Raw genomic sequence first — 23095 nt, 5'->3', positions numbered from 1 at the left:
ACAGAGCTGTCTATTTATTATTTCAGCATTCATTACACTTTTAGTATCAAATAACAGTCCCAGGGACAGCCATCCTTGATCAAGCACTCAAGCATTCACCTCTCTTACAATTCTATCAACAAATTAATTGAACAACCATGGTGATATCACACATACCTTTCTCAACTCCACTCTCACTGGAATCCACACACTCACTTTGTTTCCTATCCTAACACACCCTTTACTGCTTATGTATAAACTCTTCACTGCTTGCAACAACCTTCCACCAATTCCGTATAACCTCATCACATTCCACATCGCTTCCTTATCAATTCTTATTATAAACTTTATCCAGATCCATTAATGCAACATACACCACGCTATCTTTTGTTAAATATTTGTCGCATATCTACCTCACTGAAAATCTGATCCATGCATCCCCTACCTCTCATAAACTACCTTGCACTTCTAAGATTACACCCTCTATTTTATCCTTAATTCTTTCAATTCACACTACCATATACTTTTCTAACCACACTCAACAAACTAATAGCCCTAGAATTACAACACTTACGCACATCTCCCTTACCTTTTTATAGCAGAACAATACACACATAAACCCAGTCCACTGGTACCACTGACAACTTAAACGAGATAATAAACAATCATATCAACCCTAGAAGTACAGTCACCCACCCCTTCCTTTACCATCTTAGCCTTCAGACCATCCATACCAGGTGCTTTTCCTGCTCTCGTTTCATCTAGTGTTTTCTTCAATTCCTTTCTTGTAGTCTCTCTCTTATTCTCAACTCCCATCAATGACACTTCAACACCTGCAACAGCAATTATTTCTGCCTCCCCGTTATCCTCAACATTCAGCAACCTTTCAGAATATTCAGTCCACCATGTACTTACCTCGTCTCCTTTCAACGACCTTCCATTTTCATCTTTCACTGTTTCTTCATATCTCGATTCATCCTTCTTTACTCTCTTCACTTCTTTCCAAAACTGCTACTTATTCTCTTCATACGAATGACTCAATCCCTGCCCCACCTTGTCACCTTTTGCCTCAGCTACCGTGTGTTTTACTTCCACATTTTCTTTGTATCTTTCATACTTCTCTACACTATTACTCTGCTGCCATTCTTCAAATTCTCTCTTTTACTCTTCTACTTTGATCTTCACTCTTTCATTCCACCTTTCATTACCCTTTCTCATCCTGCCTCTAACAATCCTCTTGTCATACACATCACTTGCAAGCCCAGTGAGATTTTCTTTTACTAACTTCCACCCACCCTCTAGATCACAGTTTATCTTACTTTCACCTTGTCATATGCCTCTTCCAACCTATCTTGATAAACACTTTTTACCTCGTTTTTTTTTCAACTCTTCAACCTTCACTACCTCCCTTTTACATCCTCCATTCTATTTCCCCACTCTTTTGCTACAACCAATAATTTTCCTTCAACCAAAAAGTGATCAGATATACTGTTAGCCATACCCCTAAACACATGCACATCTTTCAATCTTCCTAACATCCTTCTTGTTATCAACATAAACTTCATTAATGGCCTTTCTACCATTCTTCTATTTGCCACTCTTACCCAATTATACTTGTTTATATCTTTCTTTTAAAAAAAATACAACTAATCACTAGCTCTTACACATGTCTAGCTGCCTTTCACCACTCATTTTCACATTGTATGCCATACTTCCTAATGACACCTACCTCTCCAGCACCCACTCTGGCATTTAAGTCACTCATCACAACTGCATAATTCTTACTCAATCCTTCTACACACCTAGTTAATTCATTCTGTTATTCTTCTCTTTTCTCACAACCTGGCCCATACACACTAACAAAAGCCTAACATTCCTTGCTCAACCTAACTCTTACCCACATTAACCTAGAAAATACCACCTTCCATTCCACTACTTTTATATCATCCATTCACAAAGCAATAAATCCACACCCTCTCTTGCTCTTTCCCTTTCAATCCCAGACACTCTTACCTGTTACTTCACCAAGCATCACTTCACCCTTAACCTTTTATTTTTCTCACACAAAGCCAATACATCCATCCCTCTATTCCAAAACGCACTTCCAATCTTACATCTTTTATTTGCTATCGTACTACATCCATGCACATTCAGACATCCCAAAACTAGAGTGCTGGGAGCAGTCACTCCCTCCCCCCTTCAGCCCCTCCTCTTTGATACCTCACAGGAAGTAACTATACAAGAGAGGGGATTCCAAGTCCCATTGTTTTTTTTTATAAAGAGCTGATTTCTGGGCTTATAAGTTGTCAATTGTGTTTTCCAAGTTAGCAAGAAGAGGTTCTTTTTGCACATGGAAAATCTATTTGAAAATCTTTGGGGAAAACATCTGAATATGTATGCTGAAGGTAATCGTCTGTTCCCTAGTTTGCAGTTTTAAGTATGTAACTTCCCTGGTAGTTACATATATATAGCTTAATCCCGCCGATTCGTCGCGCGCACGGCAGAAATTCAAAATTCGCGGCAATCGCCAACATATGGCCAGGTGATCATACTTGTGTGCCCTCTAACCAGGTACCTGGAACTATTCCCATTAGTCCTCAGAAATTCCCTGCCGTCGTTCTAGCAACACGTCGGAAATTCGCTCTACTTTGTTTGGGTTTGCTTTAACTACAAATTGGTGAAGTACCCATTGCTTTTGTTTTTGGTTGATGGCTTTCGCTGATATTGGATTTTCCTTTCTTTTTCACACGAATAAGATAGATTTTGTTGGTCCGACTTGGACAGTTTATTTTTAACTTGATTTTCAAGATGGCTGCCTCTGTTGTTAGTTTTTTGTGTGAAGGGCTGCAAGACCGGCTTCCAAAAGCTGCTCTTGATCCCCACACAGTATGTAGAAATGCGGAGGGCATGTGTGTACTTTTCTTTTTCTCTTAGAATATGATCGCTATGTTCGTAAGCTTGAAAGGGATAGAATCAAGGAATTTTTCCCCCTACTTTAAAAACTAACGAACAACTCTTAAAGACATGATGGTGGAAGAGAATCATTCCGTCAGCGCTATGACGTCACAAATCGTGTGACATAAACTCTACGTAGAATGACTTGCAAATATGTAAATTCTTTTCTTTTTCTTGCAAGAAATGTAAGATAACACTAACTTACTATAAGTATTTCTAATATTTATAATGTAGGGAAATATATTTATTTTCAAGTAAATATTTGTCCTATTAGGATACTTTCTTTAGTTAATCATCGATTTATTATAGTTTTCACTAGCGTACAGTCAATTTACGCTACGTAGTACTCTTGACGATAGTTACAGTTTCACAATACTTTGTATCCTTATTTAATATTTCGATATTGAGAATACTAATATTAATCTTATAGCCTATTGAATTTTCATTCTAGCCCCTGGCGAAAGAGTATATCTCTCGCAACGGGCAGGTCTAATTATGGTGTGATGTGAAAAAAGTTTAAAGTGCTAGTGTTCAGTACTTAAATCAGTGCAGTGGAGGGTACGGATGCTTGGACCTGTCGTTCTCCTAGCCCTGGACCTCTTCCATGCTCCCCAACCCCTGGGAGAAGGAATGTCAACAGGCGAAGGGAGGCGAGAAGCGTTAGCCCCCGAGCAGTCTTCCCCTCGAGCGTACCTGTTGACGCATCCCAGGTCGCTCGCCCTCGCCATGGGAAAGGCGAGGTAAAAGTGTTATCCTCGCCGTCAGATGACGCCGCTCACAGACGAGGCTGGCGTCTTACGTTTTTCCCTTCCTGCTAGAAACGAAGAGAGTTGCTCGTCAGAAGCCTCGGATGTCATGAGACCAAGCGTCAAGATCGCGAGCGTCTTAGTTCCGAGCGTCAAGATTGCGAACGTCATAGACGCTCCCTCGCAGCAGGCTGGACGCATGCAGGACACACCGCAAGCAGCATGCCTGTCAGAGCTTCAACGGTCCATTACGTCCCTGTTTGACGTTTACTAGTCGCAAACAGGAAGCTCGCAAGAAGGAACATAAGGACGTCAACAGACCTAGGAAGAGAATAAGATCGGAGCAAGACGAGGACTCGCGGCAAGCTGTAGCACTCTTGGAAGCTCCCTTGCAGCGATCTGGATGCGTTACGGGAGGCGACAAGGATCGTGACGCTCCCTCGCAGCATGCTGCACGCAAGCATGACGCTTCCCCGCAGCATGCTGGACGCATGCATGAGGCTCCCTTGCAGCATGTTGGACGCATGCAAGCATAAGGCTCCCTTGCAGCATGCTGGACGCATGCATGACGCATGCAAGCATGATGCTCCCTCGCAGCATGCAGGACGCACGCAAGCATTACGCTTCCTCGCAGCATGCTGGATGCTTGCATGACGCTCCCTCGCAGCATGCTGGACGCATGCATGACGCACGCAAGCATGTGGTGATGCACGCGAGCATGACGCTTTCCCCGCAGCATGCTGGACGCATGCATGAGGCTCCCTCGCAGCATGCTGGACGCATGCATTACGCATGCAAGCATGACACTCCCTCGCAGCATGCTGGACGCATGCAGGACGCATGCAAGCATGACGCTTCCTCGCAGCATGCTGGACATTCCCTCGCAGCATGCAGGATGCACGCAAGCATGACGCTTCCTCGCAGCAGGCTGGACGCATGCATGACGCTCCCTCGCAGCATGTTGGACGCATGCGGGACGCAAGCAGGCAAGACGAGGCGTGTTTCTCCCACTCGTTCTACATCGGAGATCGCTAACCCTTTAGAGGAGATCTCAGAGGAGGAAATGCAGGAAACTCTTCATGCAGCAGATCTTAAAAGATTACTTGCAGTTCTGGCGGACTTATATCCGTAGGACTTTCAGCAGGCTGTACCTTGGAGCCCGCCCTCGCAGTTTTTGAAGGGTAGACCCCAGAAACCTTCCTCTTTCAAGAAAACAGTGTTAGCCAGATCGGTCAAGAGGGTTTTTTCGACTCTGAACGACTGGATTCTCAAGAGAAAGGAACAAGGAAGGACAACCTTTCCTTCCTCCCTACGAGATATGCTTCTAGATCCAGTGTGTGGTACGAAACTGGAGAGGTTCTCGGTTTGGGAATTTCATGCCTCCTCCCAGGGGAACTTCTCCAGACTCGTTGATGCCTCGCATAGATCAACCATGACTAAGGCTAAGGTCATGTGGTCCACGTCGGAGATGGATCACTTGCTGAAGGGCATCTTCAGAACGATCGAGGTCTTCAGCTTGGTGGACTGGACTCAAAGAGTCCTCGCAGATGTCACAGACGAAAGGAACGAGATGCAGATACACCTTATTGCCTGTCTCGATAAAGCCGTGAGGGACGGGACAGTCGAACTGACAGCCCTTTTTTCACAGCTCTTGTGTGCTCCCTTGACCAATACCTCTTCCCTTCAGAGCTAGTGAAGGACTTATCAGCAGTTCTTGCGCACAAGTAACGAAAGATCTGATTACAAGGACTGCGAGGAAAGTTCTTCCGGCTAACTTTTTAGCCAGGAAGGAGAAGGAAGCTCCTCCCACGCGTCAGCCCTTTCGTGGGAGAGCCTTTCTAGAAGAGGACAGAGAATGGCCGCTGGAGGGCAACCTCGTAACCCCAAACAGCAACCGAAACCCAAAAAGTGAACTCAACCTCCAGACACAAGTATCCCATTACTGGCAGCAGCTCTTCAAGAGCAGGTAATCAGATGCTGTCAAAAGCAGCAATAGAAGTGGTAGAGGACCCCTCGTCAGAGGGATTTTACAACAGACTATTTCTGCTACTCAAGAACTGAGGGGATTGGAGATCCGTTCTGGACATAAGTCCACTAAACAAGTGCGTGAGCAAAGTCAAGTTTGCTATGGAAATATCTGCGTCAGTCCTAGCGGGCACCAGACAAGGTGACTGGATGGTGTCGATAGACCTGCAGGACGCGTTTTTTCTTGTCTCAATTCACTCGAACTACAGGAAATATCTGAATTTTCTACATCACGCTACAACTTTTCAGTTTGAGCACTTGTTTTGGACTAAGCACGGCCCCTTACGTTTTCACATGAGGGGTATCGAACGTGGCTCTCTGGTTACATCTGGAAGGGGTACGAATATCGTTGTACCTGGACGACTGGCTAATCAGAGCCAGGTTGTAGGAAAGTGTCTGGAGGATCTATAAGTGACTACATCTACGTCCACTTCAGTTCCATCTGTCTAGTTATTGGACAAGAGACCAAGACCTAGAGACGTGGATTCCGATCCCTCTGGGAATCAGGAATCAGTGGAGTTGATGGGACGACCCCAACAAGTTACTAGAAGGCTTCGAACTTCTTCAGAAGAACCCCGACCTAGTGATGTATTCAGACGTATCAGTCGTGGGCTGGGGTACAACACTGGGGAAGGGCGAGATCTCGGGTCTATGGGAAGACCATCAGAAGAAATGGCACATAAACGTGAAGGAACTGGTGGCCATTCTTCTAGTGCTAATACACTTCCAGGAGGAGGTCCAAAACAAGTTAGTGCAGGTCAACGCAGACAACACCACAGCGTTGGCCTACATCAGAAAACAGGGAGGCACTTGTTTGGATTCCCTTTACGAGGCAGCAAAGATCTCTCGCTGTGGGCAAAAGCGAACAATATAACTCTGATAACCCGCTTCATAGAGGGAGAGAAGAATGTCAGAGTGGATCTTCTCAGCAGAGGAAGACAGGTTCTCACGACAGAATAGACCCTACTTCACGAGGTGTGCAGCAGGCTTTGGAATCTGTGGGGAGAACCGTCAATAGACCTCTTTGCGACGCAGAGAACAAGAGGTTACCTGTTTACTGCTCTCCAGTCCCAGACCAGGAAGCAGTGGCAGTGGACGCCTTCTTCATGGAGTGGGAAGGACTAGACACGTACGCCTTTCCCCCCATTCAGGATCCTAGAACAGAGTCATGAAGTTCAGGGAGTCGAACTACGCCCGCATGACCATGATAGCTCTGTTTTTGGCCCATGAGACCCTGGATCACAGAAGTGATGGAGTGGCTAGTAGACACCCCCAGATCGTTATCTTGTGGGAACGATCTTCTCAGACAGTCACATTCAGAGGGATACCATCAAATCTCCTCGCTCTCTTCTAACTGCCTTTCGACTATCAGAAAACTGGCAAGAGCGAAGGGCTTTTCGAGGAAAGCTGCTAGAGCAATCGCAGGACCGAGGAGAATGTCCACAATCAAGGTGTATCAACCTAAGTGGGACGTGTTTAGAGAATGGTACAGAGTTGATAACTTTTCCTCTTCCAATACCTCCCTAACTCAATTGGCAGTTTTTCTGCTACATTTAAGAACACAAAAGAATCTAGCAGTATCAACCATCAAGGGATACTGCAGCATGCTAGCCTCCGTCTTCCGTCACAGACATATTGACGTGTCAGGAGACAAGGATATCTCGGACCTTATAAGATCCTTTGAGACCGCTAAGAGGAAGGGCAACCCAACCCCATCTTGGAATATGGATGTAGTCATGATGTTTTTAACCTCGAGCAGGTTTGAACCTCTTGACAAGGCTTCATGGAAGGATCTTACTAAGAAGAGCCTATTCCTGGTTGCGTTGGCGACAGCCAAGAGAATAGAAGAATTGCAAGCCATTAGCAAAAGATGGGCTTCAATGGAGAGAATGAAGTCTGCTCTCTACGACAAGGTTTTCTCGCCAAGAACGAGAATCCTTCGCAACCATGGCTCAGATCCTTTACCACTCCAGGGTTATCTCTTTTAGTAGGATGGGAAAAGGAGAGAGGCCTTTGTCCAGTAAGAGCCCTACAAAATTTATCTGCAGAGGACCAGAAAACTGAGAGGACAGGCAGATAATCTCTGGTGCTCGGTAAAGAAGCCTTCGCTACCCTTGTCAAAGAATGCACTGGCGTTCTTTATCAATGATTTAGTAAGGGAAGCTCACCAGAGTTGTGACGAGAAAAGCTTCCCATTCCTCAAAGTCAAAGCACACGAAGTAAAAGCTGTGGCAACTTCAATAGCTCAGACATAACAAGTCTATAAAAGCGATTTTGGAAGCGACATTCTGGCAAAGCAAATCAATCTTCGCAGATTGTTACCTAAATAGGTACAGACCCAATATGAGAATTGTTGTTCCCTGGGTCCATACGTTGCCTCCGGTACCGTACTTGGAGAAGGTACTACTGCCTCTAACCTATAACCTTGTTTATACCCTTACCTTTTCTTGAACTTGTTCTCATAGGTAGTCTGTGAAGGTTGCTGCAACTTTTCACGGCCTTGGATGCAAGTCTAAGTTAGGTTTTATGGAATGTGTTTTTAGTGTGTTAATGGATCAGGTGGTCAGATCATTGCCCATGGCTATGCCAGGATAGCAAGGTTGGTGGTCTAGTCATGTTAAGGTCAAGGACCGTGGGACAGCCCCACAGAGACTTTCTACAGCCCCCTGGGTGGATCGCTGGGTCTCTCAAGGAATGCAGGCAAATGAGGCAGGAAAACTATGAAGCCAGCTTCCTTATCAGGTATGCCAAGATAGCAAGGGTGGTGGTCTAGTCATGTTAAAGTCGAGGACCGTGTGACAGCCCCACAGAGACTTTTTACAGCCCCCTGGGTGAATCGCTGGATCTCTCAAGGAATGCAGGCAAATGAGGCAAGAAATCTTTAAAGCCAGCTTCCTTATCAGGTAGGAACCAGATTATCGATACAGCTAATTTGTAGCGATTAATAATTCTACGAATTCCCGACGGTGTTGCGGTTTTCTACCCACCACCAATGGTGTCAATCAGCTATATATATGTAACTACCAGGGAAGTTACATATTTAACAATGGTATTTTCATTTTAAAATAAATTTTTAAATATACTTACCTGGTAGTTACATATATAAAAGGTCCCTCCCTCCTCCTCTCTGAAAACAGGGGCATGGAATTTCTGAGGACTAATGGGAATAGTTCCAGGTACCTCCCTCCTCCCCTCTGAAAACAGGGGCATGGAATTTCTGAGGACTAATGGGAATAGTTCCAGGTACCTGGTTAGAGGGCACACAGGTATGATCATCTGGCCATATGTCGGTGATTGCCGTGAATTTTGAATTTCTGCCGTGCGCGCGACGAATCGGCAGGATTAAGCTATATATATGTAACTACCTGGTAAGTATATTTAAAAATTTATTTTAAAATGAAAATACCCTTTTAGCTTTTGCAAAAGCCTAGGAGCGTGTGCTTCCCTTCTTACAGTTTTTACTATATAGAAATCTCTTATTTGTGGTCTGGAAGTTTGTCTGCTTGACCTTAATTTTAGTGTTTGCCTTTGACTATGTTAATCTTGTGTCCATTTTTTTCAAACTTAAAAAGATGGGAGTATGTGGGTCTTTTCTTAGTATTGTTATTAATTTTTTAAGTAATAGATGGCAAAGAGTAGTTGTTGATGAGCACCATAGTGTCTATACGAATGCAATATCTGATGTTCCTCAGAATAGAGTTTTCAGCCCATTCCTTTATATACTAAATATGCATTATTTGTGATTCAGCCTTGAAAATAATCTTGTTACATATGCAAATGATGCTACTCTCTTTGTATAAATTCAATCTCTTGATTGTAGACCTATGGGGGATGAATTTAAACCCTAACAAAACTCAAAATAGGATTATAAGCAGGTCTAGGACTGGCCCCTCAGCATTTAGATCTTTATATTGACAATATCTCCTTAATTAGATTTATATACAACTCATTTAAAATTCTAGGGACAATTCTTGATTGCAAATTTACCTTTGAGAAACTCATCTAGTCTGTATCTTCTACAATTGCACAAAAATTGGCATATTAACCCTTTTACCCCCAATGCTATTTGAAACATTCCAACCCTTAACCCCCAGGCGTTTTTTTTCAAGCACATTTTGCGATATATTTTTTTCTAAATTGCTCTAACAGCCCTTAATTTTCATCATAGAGAGGTCAGGTTGGTCTCATTATTTTAAAAATGTCTGAAGTTTCTTATAAAGTTATAAAAAATATGCAAAAAATGTAAAAAACACGTTTTTGCAAGGACGTACTGGTACGTCCATGGGGGTAAAAGGATGAGTTTTGTGAAACGTACCAGTAGGTCCATTGGGGGTAAAAGGGTTAAGAAAGTTTGTTTAATATTTTTTGGGACTGATCGACCTAGGGGAAATTTGTATATCATTTCATTCTACCAACTTTTGAGTAATTTTCCCTTATGTGGTCTTCAGCTGCAGACTCCTAATTTATGGATATAAACTTGCTGTGTATCAAATTCTTTATTCCTTATTCTTTGGCATCATCATTCAATTAGTTCTTTATGCATGTTTCATAGATTTTCCCTAATTTTGGACCATCCTATGCATTCTGATCTTTCTAGACTATCATCTAGTCAATAGTTCCAAATGTGCCGTTAATTTTAACTAGCTTTTAGGTACAGAAATATAGGGGATGATATCAGGTGACTTAACTGGATAAGATGTTCTGTACATCTCCTCAAAGGGTACTTAGTCCTGGAAGTGAAATATGGATCTAAACCAGTGAAAGTCACCTTTATTTTGAAGGGTTTGTCTTATCAATGCTACTTTTTCTGGTCCCTTGTCTGATGAGTTAATTTTAACAGTCTTACCGTCTCATCATAAGGCTCAATCTTACATAGTATCATGGAGTTTTATTCCAACTTTGACCAGATTGTGGAAGGATTTTCCTTGTTAATAGTTAAATCGGTAGAACTTGAGAAGTTCAAACTTATTGCAAATACTTGTTTCATAGTTTACGTATAGTTGATTTATTTAATGTTGTTACTGATCTTAATATGTTGTATTTTTTATTATTTCTCATATATAGTTTATTTATTTATTACTTCTCTATTTTCCTTCTAATTGGGCCTGCTTTCCCTTTTGCAGCATTTGGGCTTGTAGCATCTTGCTTTTCAAACTAGGGTTGTAGCTTTGCTAGAATTTATTATAACCAGTCATCAGTGAACATGTATCAGAGACACCACTTATCTTTATTTATTGGTAGTCAATCTCTTCCTTCTCAGAAGGAAGATGAGGATACCCTGACAAAGCAAACTGATGACAACACCTCTTTGTAACCTAACTTCCAAAGACGCTGATGTGTGGACCTTTGAATAACAATAGGCTACACAGATTTCCTTGGAGACAGTAAAGAGAAGAGGAAAAATATGAAAAAATTTATAATTTCATGGATTTTCAGATGCGTTGCTTTAAATTGTAAAGGCTCCCTTAATTTTCAACTTAATTTTGAAAATTAAAACTGTATATACTCTCAGAATGATGGTCTATCAGAAACTGTGGACAGAATTTAAAATTAAAATCAAAATGGGAGTGATATAGAAATACGTCAACAATTTTTTATACAAAATCTATCAACGATCCCAGAGGTTTTTATTTGAATAATAAAAAATCAGACAACTAATGAAAAATGCCTTTCAAGTTTTAAAGTCACTCATGCTGTACAGGGAAACCTAGTTTACTCTGGCGGAAATACAAACCCTCCGCTATTTATAGAGGTATACTTTCCGCGAAGCTGAAAGACAAGCCATGATAATTTTAGTGAGGGACAACCCCCCTGGGTGGGGGGTGGGGTAGACTGGCTACCCCGCTCACTCACACCTCTCGGCTGAGTAACCCCTTTACTTTATGGCTCGGTAGAGGACAGGCATGCTGCCTTCTCTCCTGCAAAGACTTGCCTTGATTGTTTTCCTGTTTAGTTTATTCTTTTAAACATCTGATTTACCCAGTAGTTATATATATAGCTTACATCCCTGACGTCACGGCAGAAATTTCAAAACTCGCGGCAATCGCTGATTGGGTTGCCAGGTGTACCAACAGTGCGCCCTCTAGCCAGGTACCTGGAACCATTCCAGTGATTCCTCACATCTTCCCTGCTGCCGCACCGGTGACATCGTTGGATTTTTCACTCACTGCAACCTGTATAATTGCAGTTATCTTGATGTACAATTTACTTTTGGCTTTCGCTTGTTTGGTTTTTGTTTTATTTTGACAGAGTTAGTGGTAAGAATATGATCGCTATGTTCGTAGCTTGAAAGGGGTAGGATTAGGAGTTTTTCCCCCTACAGTAAAACTAACGAACCTACTCTTAAAAACATGATGGCGGAAGGAAATCATTCCGCCAACACTATGATGTCACAAATCGTGACGTAAACTACGTAAAATTACTTGCAAAATTCATTTCTTTTTCTTGCAAGGAATGAAAAGAAAATACTAACTTACAAAGAAAAAGTATTTAAGTTTTATAATGTAAAAGGAATATATTATTTTTTAAGAAAATATTTGTCCTATTAGTATACTTTCTTTAGATAATCATCAATCTATTTTCAGAGATTAAATAAAACTAGCATACAGTTAAATTTACGCTACGTACTACTCATGACAATTGATACAGGCCCACAAATTACTTTATATCGTTATTTATTTTTTCAATATTGGGAATACTATTATTAATCGTATAGCCTATTGCATTCTCATTCAAGCCCTGGGCGAAAGAGTAAAATCTCTTGCAGCGAGCAGGTCTAAATTACGGTCTGATGGGAAAGAGTTTAGAAGTGCAAGTTTCAGTGCTAAATCAGTGCAATGGAGGGTGCGCTTGCTCGTACCTGTCGTTCTCCTAGCCCTAGACCACTTCCAAGCTCCCCAACCCCTGGGAGAAGGAATGTCGATCGGCGAAAGGAAACGAGAGGCGTTAGCGCCCGAGCAGACGTCCCCACGAGCATTCCTGTTGACGCTCCCCAGAACGCTCGCCCTCGCCATAGAAAAGGCGAGGTAAAAGTGTTATTTTCGCCGTCGGATGACGCAGCTCACAGACGGGGCTTGTGTCTTACGTATTTCCCTTCCTGCTAGACAAGAAGAGAGTTGCTCGTCATGACTCCGAGTGTTTAGATTCTAAACGCCATGACGCCAAGCGTCAGAAAGGACGCCGAGCATTAAGGAGTTGGACTACATCACGCCAAGCGTCGAGTAGTTGGAAGTCAGAGCATTGGACGGCAAGCTACTAACACTGCTGTAAGAGTTAGACACAATGTTTGACACTGAGTGCAACTTCTAATGTCTCTCTTGTTGGACGAGCGGGGCGTCTAGATCGCGAACATTATAGTTCCGAGCGTCTAGATCGCGAACATTATAGTTCCGAGCGTCTAGATCGCGAACGTCATTGTTCCGAGAGTCAAGCATTGGAACAACGTGACGCCGAGCGTAATGACGATCCTCTTGCTAAGCTTCTAGAAACTGATCTGCATGATGCCGTCAAGCAGTTACAGCATCAAGCAGTTAGACGTGATGTTGAGCGTCAAGCAGTCAGACGTGACGCTGAGCGTCAAGCAGTTAGACGTGACGCCGAGTGTCAAGCAGCCAGACGTGACGCCGAGCGTCATGCAGCCAGACGTGACATCGAGTGTCAAGCAGCCAGACGTGACGCCGAGCGTCAAGCAGCCAGACGTGACGTCAAGTGTCAAGCAGCCAGACGTGACGCCGAGCGTCAAGTAGGACGCGACGCCGAGCGTCAAGCAGAACGTGACGCCGAGCGTCAAGCAGATGCCGAGTGTCAAGCAGTCAGACTCAGATGTCGTGATGACGCCAGTCGAACCGAGCGTCGAGATCGCGGATGCCTTAGTTCTAATCGTAAGGATCGCGAGCGTCTTAGTTCTGAGCGTCAAGCGTTGGAACAATGTGACGCCAGACGTGATGATCTTGGGCCCCTTGACGCCAGAAGTCAGGGCCTTAAGGAGTTGACTCCTGATATCCAAGATGTCTCTACTTCGGTTAGAGCTTTGTCGGAGGAAAGGATCAACGATCATCTTTCCCCTAGTGAACTGTCAGAGGAATTCTCGGAAGGAGAAGATCCTAAGATCCTTCATCCTTCGGTTGACCTAAAGAAACTCAGAGTTTTTAAGGAAGAGTTTCCGGATTATTTTGTGCCTGATGCTCCTCGTTCACCGCCTTCAGAATTTACGCTAGGGAAGGCGTCGAAGGAGTCTCTTTTTACAGAGATGGTTCTGTCTCAATCATCAGAGAGAGCTTTGAGGATGTTGGGAGACTGGATGCAGTCCAAAAAGGACCAGGGAAAGACGTCCTTCTCTTTCCCCCGGCTAAATTGGCCTCCAGATCTAGTGTGTGGTACGAGACGGGAGAAGTTCTCGGCTTGGAAGTTCCTGCCTCTGCCCAAGGAGACTTTTCGAGTCTAGTAGACGCTCCTCGTCGGATAGCCATGAGAAGGACCAAAATACTGTACTCTGGTCAACGTCTGAGCTTGATCATCCTCCCAAAGGCGTCTTCAGAGCTTTCGAAGTACTGTATTCAATATCCTTGACTGCACTCTTGGAGCCTAGGGGAAGAAGGTTTCTGCCTTGAAGGATGTGGACACTGATAGTCTCAGCCTCATTATGTCAGGCATGGATAAAGCCTTAAGGGACGGTTCTAATGAGTTGGCAGCCCTTTTCTCAGCAGGGCTCCTTCAGAAAAGAGCCCAGATGTGCTCTTTTCTGTCCATTGGGGTTACACCCATTTAGATTTGAGGTACGCACCCTTTTTCTTCCTCTCTTTTTCCTCAAGAATTGGTCAAAGAAATCTCTTCCGCTTTAGCCCAAAAGGCCACACAGGTTTTAGTGTCTAAATCAGCAAGGAAGGTTCTGCCTACTTCTTTCTCAAGCTGCACAGGCAACTGTAGGAGCCAGACTAAACAACTTTTGGCAACTTGGGAAGGAGAGGAGCAGACCTTTGGTCTGCACAGTTACTAAAGGAGGGATTTGAAATCTTTTTCCTAGGGAAACCTCCTTTAATAGTAACTCCGATAGATCTCTGTGCCAGATACAGAGAGGAGTCAAAGAGACAGGCTATGCATCATCAAATGTCTTTCTTATTGGAGAAGGAGGCAATAGAGACCAGTCCTGGATGTAAGTGCTCTTAACGCCTTTGTTCAGAAAACAAAGTTCTCCATGGAGACATCGAAATCAGTCCTAGCAGCAGTAAGAAAGGACGACTGGATGGTCTCTTTAGACCTCCAGGATGCTTTCTTCCTCATCCCCATCCATGTATGAGGAGGAAGTTTTCCAGTTTTGTGCTCTCTGTTTCAGCCTAAGCACCGCCCCTCAAATAGAGGGTGCGTCTGCTAGGACCTGTCGTTCTTCTAGCCACAGACCTCTTCCAAGCTCCCCAACCCCTGGGAGAAGGAATGTCGAACGTCGAAAGGAAACGAGAGGCGTTAGCGCCCGAGCACTTGTCCCCTTGAGCGTACCTGTTGACGCTTCACAGGACGCTCGCCCTCGCCATGTGAAAGGCGAGGTGATAGTGTTTTCATCCTCCTCGGATGATGCAGCGCCCAGACAGGGCTGGCGTCTCGCATCCAGACCTCTGAAGAGGAAGATGCCTCTGTCGAACAGTGTCGTGTCATGATGCCTCAGGCTCCAGGTTGCAGCCATTGGAGCAGTCCGGAGCGTGTCCTACTCAGAGCCCATTCCTACAATCGCTGCCTGGAGGATCTGCAGATGATGTGCTTATCAGAAGAACTGGATCTTCTGATAAACAGAGACAAGTCTCAACTGACACCATCCCAAGAGATCATTTATTTGGGTATGGAGATTCAGAGTCAAGTTTTTTTGGGCTTTTCCGTCTGCCTCAAGGACGGAGCAAGCCCTGCTAAAGCTTCTTTGCTTTCTAGAGAAACGTAAGTGTTCTGTGAGAGAGTGGATGAGTCTGCTGGAACCCTCTCCTCGTTGGAGCAGTTTGTCTCCCTGAGAAGACTGAATCTTCGCCCTCTTCAGTTCCACCTCAAACGCCATTGGAACAAGGGAAAGGAAATAGAGACAAAATGCATCCCCATTACAGAATCCGTGGAAGTTGCCTTCAGTGGTGGAACGATCGGGTCAAACTTCAAGGTGGTCTTTCCTTGGAACAGAGGCATAAACCAGGAGCTGTTGGCAGTCTTGTTGGCCCTCAAAAGCTTCGAAAGGTCAGTACTGAACATTGTGGTGCAGGTCAACGGAGACAACACTACAGTGTTGGTCTACATAACCAAACAAGGCGGAACCCACTCAAGGTCTTTTTACGAGACTGTGAGAGTTCTTTTTTACTGGACAAAAGAGAAGAATGTAACTCTTGTAACAAGGTTTTATTCAGGGGGAAAAGAACGTGATGGCAGAGAGTCTCAGCAGGAGAGGTCAAGTTCTGTCCACAGAATGGACGCTTCATCAAGAGGTCTGCTAAAACCTGTGACAGATTTGGGGTCGTCCTTGTGTAGACCTGTTCGCAACCTCGAAGACGAAGAGGTTGGAGACATACTGCTCCCCAGTGCCAGATCTCGCAGTCCACGTAGACACTTTTCCTTTTTAGATTAGTCTCCCCTGGATGTGTATGCATTCCCTCCGTTCAAGATTGTACACAAAGTGACGCAAAAAATTTGTGTCACACGAGGGAACCATACTGACTCTAGTGGCCCCCTTTTAGCCCTCAAGAGAGTGGTTCACAGAGGTACTAGAATGGATGGTGGAACACGGTGGACAACCCGAGAAGCCTTCCATTACGAGTAGATCTACTCAAACAACCCCACTTGGGAAGATACCATCAAAACCTCCAAGCTCTTCGTCTAACTGCCTTCAGACTATCGAATAACTCACAAGAGCTAGAGGTTTTTCGAAGGAGGCAGCTAGGGCGATTGCAAGAGCAAGGAGGTGGTCTACCATCAAGGTTCTTAGAGAATGGTGCAGAGTCACCTCTGTTTTCTCTTCCAGTACCTCTGTGACTCAGATTGCTGACTTCCTGTTATACCTTAGAAGAAAACGCAGGTTTTCATCTTCTTCCATCAAGGGATACAGGAGCATGTTAGCGGCCTTCTTCAGGCATAGGAACTTGGACCTTTCTAATAATACAGACCTACAGGATCTTCCCAATTCCTTGAGACATCTAAGGAACGGCACCAGGAATCACCAGCTTGGAATCTGGATATAGTCCTGAAGTTCCTAATGAATGACAGGTTTGAGCCCTTGCACTCAGCCTCGTTTAAGGACCTCACTATGAAGACACTCTTTTTGGTCAGTCTGGCGACAGCTAAAGGGGTCAGTGAGATTCATGCCTTTAACAAGAACATAGGCTTTAGAGATAACAAAGCTATCTGCTTTTGCAGCTAGGTTTTCTTGCTAGAACGAACGCCCTTCTCAACCCTGGCCCATGGCTTTTTGAGATTCCAAATCTTTCGGATGTGGTTCGTGAGGAATTGGAGAAGGTCCTGTGCCCAGTAAGAGCCCTGAAGTTCTACCTGGAAAGAACGAAAGAGTTACAAGACAAGTCAGAAGCTCTCAGGTGCTCGGTCAAGAAGCCTTCGTTACATATGTCGAGGAATGAACTATCCTCCTTCATCTTGCTCTTAATAAGAGAGGCTCATTCACATTGTAGTGAGGCAGACCTAAAGCTTTTGAAGGTCAAGACACATGAAGTTAGAGCTGTGGAAACTTCCATAGCCTTCAAGCAGAATAGTTCTTTACAAAGCATTATGAACACAGCCTTCTAGAGGAGTAATTCTGTGTTCACCTCACACTATTTGAAACGTGTCTAGACTCTTTAAGAGGACTGCTACACTCTGGGACCATTCGTAGTAACGAGTGTAGTAGTGGGGGAAGGTTCTACAACTACATTCCCGTAACCTAATACCCTTTTTTTCTCTTGGAACTCTTGTATTTTTATGGTTGTTCGTGGAGATTGGACGACAATCTTCCACAATCATTGATTTTAGTCAGGTGGTCAGTTTGTTCCTTGAGAGCACCCGGAACAAGGGTATTGGAGGAGGTCCTGTCACATAGAGGTTTTTAGACTGGTTTGACAGCTCTTAGAGGTCTTCAGCCCCCTGGGTGGATCGCTGGATCTCATTAGGAAAGCAGGCAGAATGAAAGAATTCATTGAAGTCAGCTTCCTTATCAGGTACGAACCCTTAAGATTGTTTATTAACTCTTAAGTAAATTCCAACAATGTTGGCTGTCTCTGACCCTCCACCAAATGTGTCAATCAACTTTATATATAACTACCGGGTAAGTCAGATGTTTAAAAATATTTTCATAATAAAATAAATTTTTGAACATACTTACCCGGTAGTTATATATAATTTAATTCCCCCCCTCCTCCCCTCTAGAGACCTACGTGCATGGAAGATCTGAGGAATCACTGGAATGGTTCCAGGTACCTGGCTAGAGGGCCCACTGGTGGTACACCTGGCTACCCAATCTGCGATTGGTGCGAGTTTTGAAATTTCTGCCGTGACGTCAGGGACGTAAGCTATATATATAACTAACGAGTAAGTATGTTCAAAATTTTATTTTATTATGAAAATATCATTTTTGTGAGTGTTTTTATTCAATACAAATATATGCATGCATTTATGTATACTGTACAGATAGTACTCATTTAACGGCGTACTCGTTTAACGACAGCTCGGAGCAACGACGGACAATACAGTGATTTTCTTCCAATAGGCTAACGATTAGTATTAGTGTTCCCATTATCGAAATATTAAGTTATGATACAAAGTATTTTGTGGGTCTGTATCAGTTGTTATGAGTACTACGTAGCGTAAATTTGACTGCGCTAGTTTTATTTAATTTCTGATAATAGATCGATATTTATCTAAAGTATACTACAGTAATAGAATAAATATTTTCTTGAATGTATATTTCATTTTACATACTTTTGCTTGGTAAGTTAGTACAGTATTTTCTTTTCATTTCTTACAAGAAAAAAGAAAAGGAATTTACATAACTTGCAAGTCATTCTTCGTAGAGTTTACTGTACGTCACGTGTCTTGTGACGTCATGTATCTGGTGGAAGCGTGCTGACAAACCTAGTGATTTCCTTCCATTGTTACTGAGTAATCTTATTACAGCATTCTCATCATCGAAACAGTGAGTAACGATATTAAGTGTTTAAGTGGTCTGTATCATTAGTTATGAGATTAGTACAACTTACCGTAAATTTAAGAAAAAAAGTCTGGAGACATCATATTTCTGGCGGAAGGCGAGAGGCAAATCAAGTGATTGCCTTCCGATGTGTTACTATTCCCATAATCGAAACATCGAATAATGATTTAAAGATTTTTTTTTAATATTGAGAGAGAGAGAGAGAGAGAGAGAGAGAGAGAGAGAGAGAGAGAGAGAGAGAGAGAGAGAGAGAGAGAGAGTGAGTGTGTGTGTGTGCGTATTCATTTATAACTAATAATTATAAGGTCTATAAACGAACTGTATGAAAAATGTGATACCCTATAATATATTGGCGTTGATATAATATTCATTATGAAGAGATGTCAAAGGTTAAGAAAATTTTATAAAATGGTGTTATTCGTACTATATGGGCGCATAATCGTAATACAGCAGCGTGACCTTGAGATCAGCCGAAAGTAAATTAAACGTATTTGTTGATTATTGATATGCTCAAGAAATTGAAAAAGAAAATATAAATGTGCATTAATAAAACACAATTAAACATAATAATGTCCAGTAAATATGAAGGCTTAATATTGAAAAAAAAATTGAACGTTGTATGAAGCTTTAAACATGAACTGTATGTACGGTAGTACATTACTTTACATATTGTTGAATGATGATGAAATGGCTTGGCCCATTCACTTCCGATAATCTAGCCTAACCTAGGTTTTTAAAATCTTGAAATTTATGACTAAATTATTAAATAAGACTTTAATATACAGTGGAACCTCTACATACGATTGTCCTAACATACGGATTTTCCAACATACAAAGTAAAATTCGACCAAATTTCTGTCTCGACACCCGAAGTAATGCTCCAACATACGATGTAGATCTTGTTTACGCCAGTAGATGGCAGCACGTAAGAGGGACGCCATTGAGCGTCGAGTGCTCTGTTCTCTGTTCTTTTGTGTATCGTGTGGTTGTCCTCTGTTTGGTCTGTTAATAACAGTGCTTATTTTCTTCCTTTTCTCACATTTCCTTTTTGATTTTACCTATAATCATGGTGCCTAAGAAGCTAAGTTTCAGTACAGGTAGTGGTGAGAAAAGGAAGAAGGCAATTCTTTCAATAGAATTGAAGCAAGAAATTATAGAAAAACATGAGAGCAGTGTGCATGTGAGTGATATGGCTAAACAATATGGCCAGAATAGGCCTAAGATCTCGACGATCATCAAGCAGAAGGCAGCCATTAAAGCAGATAAACCATCGAAGGGGATCACCATTATTACAAGACATCGTAGCAATACCCTGGAAGAGATAGAACGCCTTTTGTGGATAGGGATAAAGGACAAAGAGATTGTTGGCAACGATCATTTGTGAGAAGGGCCAGCGTGATGAACAGAAAGAAAGAAAAAAGTGAAGCAAAGAAAACAAAGATAACATTAACAAGCTCTTTTAAAAAAGTCTTCTCTCTTTATCTGTTTCTCTCTAAACATAGCATTAACATGTTCTTTAAATAAAATTCTCTCTCTCTCTCTCTCTCTCTCTCTCTCTCTCTCTCTCTCTCTCTCTCTCTCTCTCTCTCTCTCTCTCTCGTTCTTCTTCGCTGTTATAGTGTTAGAGACGTCTATTATTTTTTTTTCCGAGAGAGAGAGAGAGAGAGAGAGAGAGAGAGAGAGATTAAAGAAAAATGTGTTTACAGTACATATGATTTTTAACAGCTTCAATGAGTTGAAAAACAATTAAATGTAACTAAGAAAGTAATAACAACTAATCTGAATTTCTTCATTAACTAAAACAATATTGATACAAACACACTCGTGTGCGTGTGCACAAACACACACACACACGTGCAAGAATTGCTACGCAGTAGACAGACGGTAAGGGAGGAGGTAGAGATGGTGACTGCGATAACGTACCATAACTCATCACTGAAAGTGATGAAAATTAAAAATCAAAAGAAATAAAAAGAAAAAAATATGAAATATATGAATAAAAAAAAAAATAAGCTAAGTTAGATTAAAGTTTCCGTAGTGTAAGTTACGGTAAATTATCTCAATCACCATCTCTACCTCCTCGCCGATCGTGTCTCCTTCTGCGTGTGTGTGTTTGCGCATACGCACACGAGTGTGTTTGTATCAGTATTTGTTTTAGTTAATAAAGGAATTCAGATTCGCTGATATTGTTTGTTTAGTTACATTTAATTGTCTTTCAACTCGTTGACGCTGTTAAAAATCCTATGTACACAACACATTTTTGTTTAATCTCTCTCTCTCTCTCTCTCTCTCTCTCTCTCTCTCTCTCTCTCTCTCTCTCTAGAAAAATTAATAGACGTCTCTAACACTAACAGTGAAGAAGAACAAGAGAGAGAGAGAGAGAGAGAGAGAGAGAGAGAGAGAGAGAGAGAGAGAGAGAGATGTATTTATTTAAAGAACATGTTAACACCATGTCTACCTTCTCGCCAATTGTCCGTCTCCTCCTGGCGTAGCAAATCCTACACCTGCGTTGGCCTGTCTCTAAGGTAAAGTGACAATAAAACACATTTTTTATTTATTATTTCTTTATAATTATGTTTTTTACATGCTTCTTTCATTTTATGCAGTCATGTTATTGTTATGTGTAATTATATGTTGTAATTTATTAAGGAGTTAATATAGGTTTTTAGGGTGTGGAACGAATAACGGAGAAAAATCTATTTTTGGGCTTAGGCCATGTCGTACTGATGGAAGTTCCTTCATTAGTAGCTTCCTAAGTTATATGTGACTACGTAGTGATATATCCCAGAGAATTTACCGAAGGTACCCAGAATTCTAACTCCTGGAGCGAGTATCCTTTGAATTTCTCCAAGGGATATCGCGTAAGGACGTATCTTGACACATCTCATAGCTATTTACACCCCGAATAGCCTTTCACTTCGAGAGGGAAAGTGGCAAGAAAAATAAGAGAGTTGTTAAAGAGGTAAAACAACCCGACTCTCCTAACGTACTGTAAATAGTTCGGCCAATCGCCACCGTACTGCGCCACCAAACCATTCTCCGTAGCTTTGTAAGTATTACAGATACAGTACCAAAAGGGAGGGATTAACATCCTTTTACCAAAGGAGGGTGGGTCCATCAGGACGACATGGCTCTTTCACCCAAAAATAGATTTTGAGCGAATGGGCTTAGGCCATGTCGTGCTGATGGAAGTTTACCAGAGCATTAATGTATCTGTGGATTTAATAGTGCCGTTATCTCGAATTGACTATTTCCTAATCGGTCATAAAGACCAAAGACACTTGATGTTACCGCAATACATCAACCAACTGAGCATACCATATGCCAGCTCTTCCTGCCCCCTACAGGGAAAAGTCTATATAGACTCTTGGAAAAAACCCAAGATTGTGAGTTCAAGGAACAGTAAGCAAGCAGAAAGTATGTCGTGTCGTATATATGTAAAACGTAGTTTGTACTAGAGTTCTGAATAGAGTACTGTACCTCCCAGGTCTGGATCAGGCAGACGAGTTTATGTTCACGTAGGAAACATAATACAGTAAACAAACATAGCACAACAAAACTTACCTGTTTGCATGGTAAGGGAGACTTTGTCCCACAAGGTCCATAAGAGGATCAAGGATACTGTGCATATAATCTAATAATCTTAAGGCGAGAGAGACGCAAAGATTCCTTCTATAGTTTATTTACAAAATAACACAGAAGTTATGATTAAATAAAATATTTATGCTACACAGACATAACAAGCATAACAGTAATAACGAAATAAGTTTCATCTGAAAGAGAAACGTTGCCACTCCATGAAATTAGGAAATTTCAATATATATGTTATTACTAAAAGACATTATGCATAAACATGCTGGCACTCATGTCAAAATATTATGCTTAAGGTCACTTAACTATGGAAGACAATTTATAATGTTCATATCAACACTAAAAAATATCATGATATACCTAAGTCTATCATGCACACCCTTCACTAACAGTCCCAATTAGTGCACTGTCCTTTGCAGTAATCAAACTACAGGCTTTATTACACTGCCTGCAGCCACCACATGAAATTTGATTTCTTGTAATTGCTTCGCATAGTGCTTAAAAAAGACTCTGGAAGACTTCCAACCAGTATAAGCACGCAGGTTATCAAACGACATAGTCTGAAAGAAGTTAAGAGACGAGGCAACCTTCCTCGGATCATGACCTGCGGGTGTACTGTCAGGATCCGCTCTGCGAATAAAGT

The 23095-nt window shown here is 42.3% G+C and overlaps 1 protein-coding gene across 2 annotated transcripts in view; it reads left to right on the top strand.

The window, feature by feature from the left end:
• Positions 1-23095, top strand: part of trbd (trabid) — a 534005-nt gene that overhangs the window by 387645 nt on the left and 123265 nt on the right. The window lies entirely within an intron of this gene.

The sequence above is a fragment of the Palaemon carinicauda genome, chromosome 19 (genome assembly GCF_036898095.1).
Source record: "Palaemon carinicauda isolate YSFRI2023 chromosome 19, ASM3689809v2, whole genome shotgun sequence".
Taxonomy (NCBI): Eukaryota; Metazoa; Arthropoda; class Malacostraca; order Decapoda; family Palaemonidae; genus Palaemon; species Palaemon carinicauda.
The sequence above is the reverse complement of the archived record's forward strand: the minus strand, read 5'-3'. Positions and strand labels throughout refer to the sequence as shown.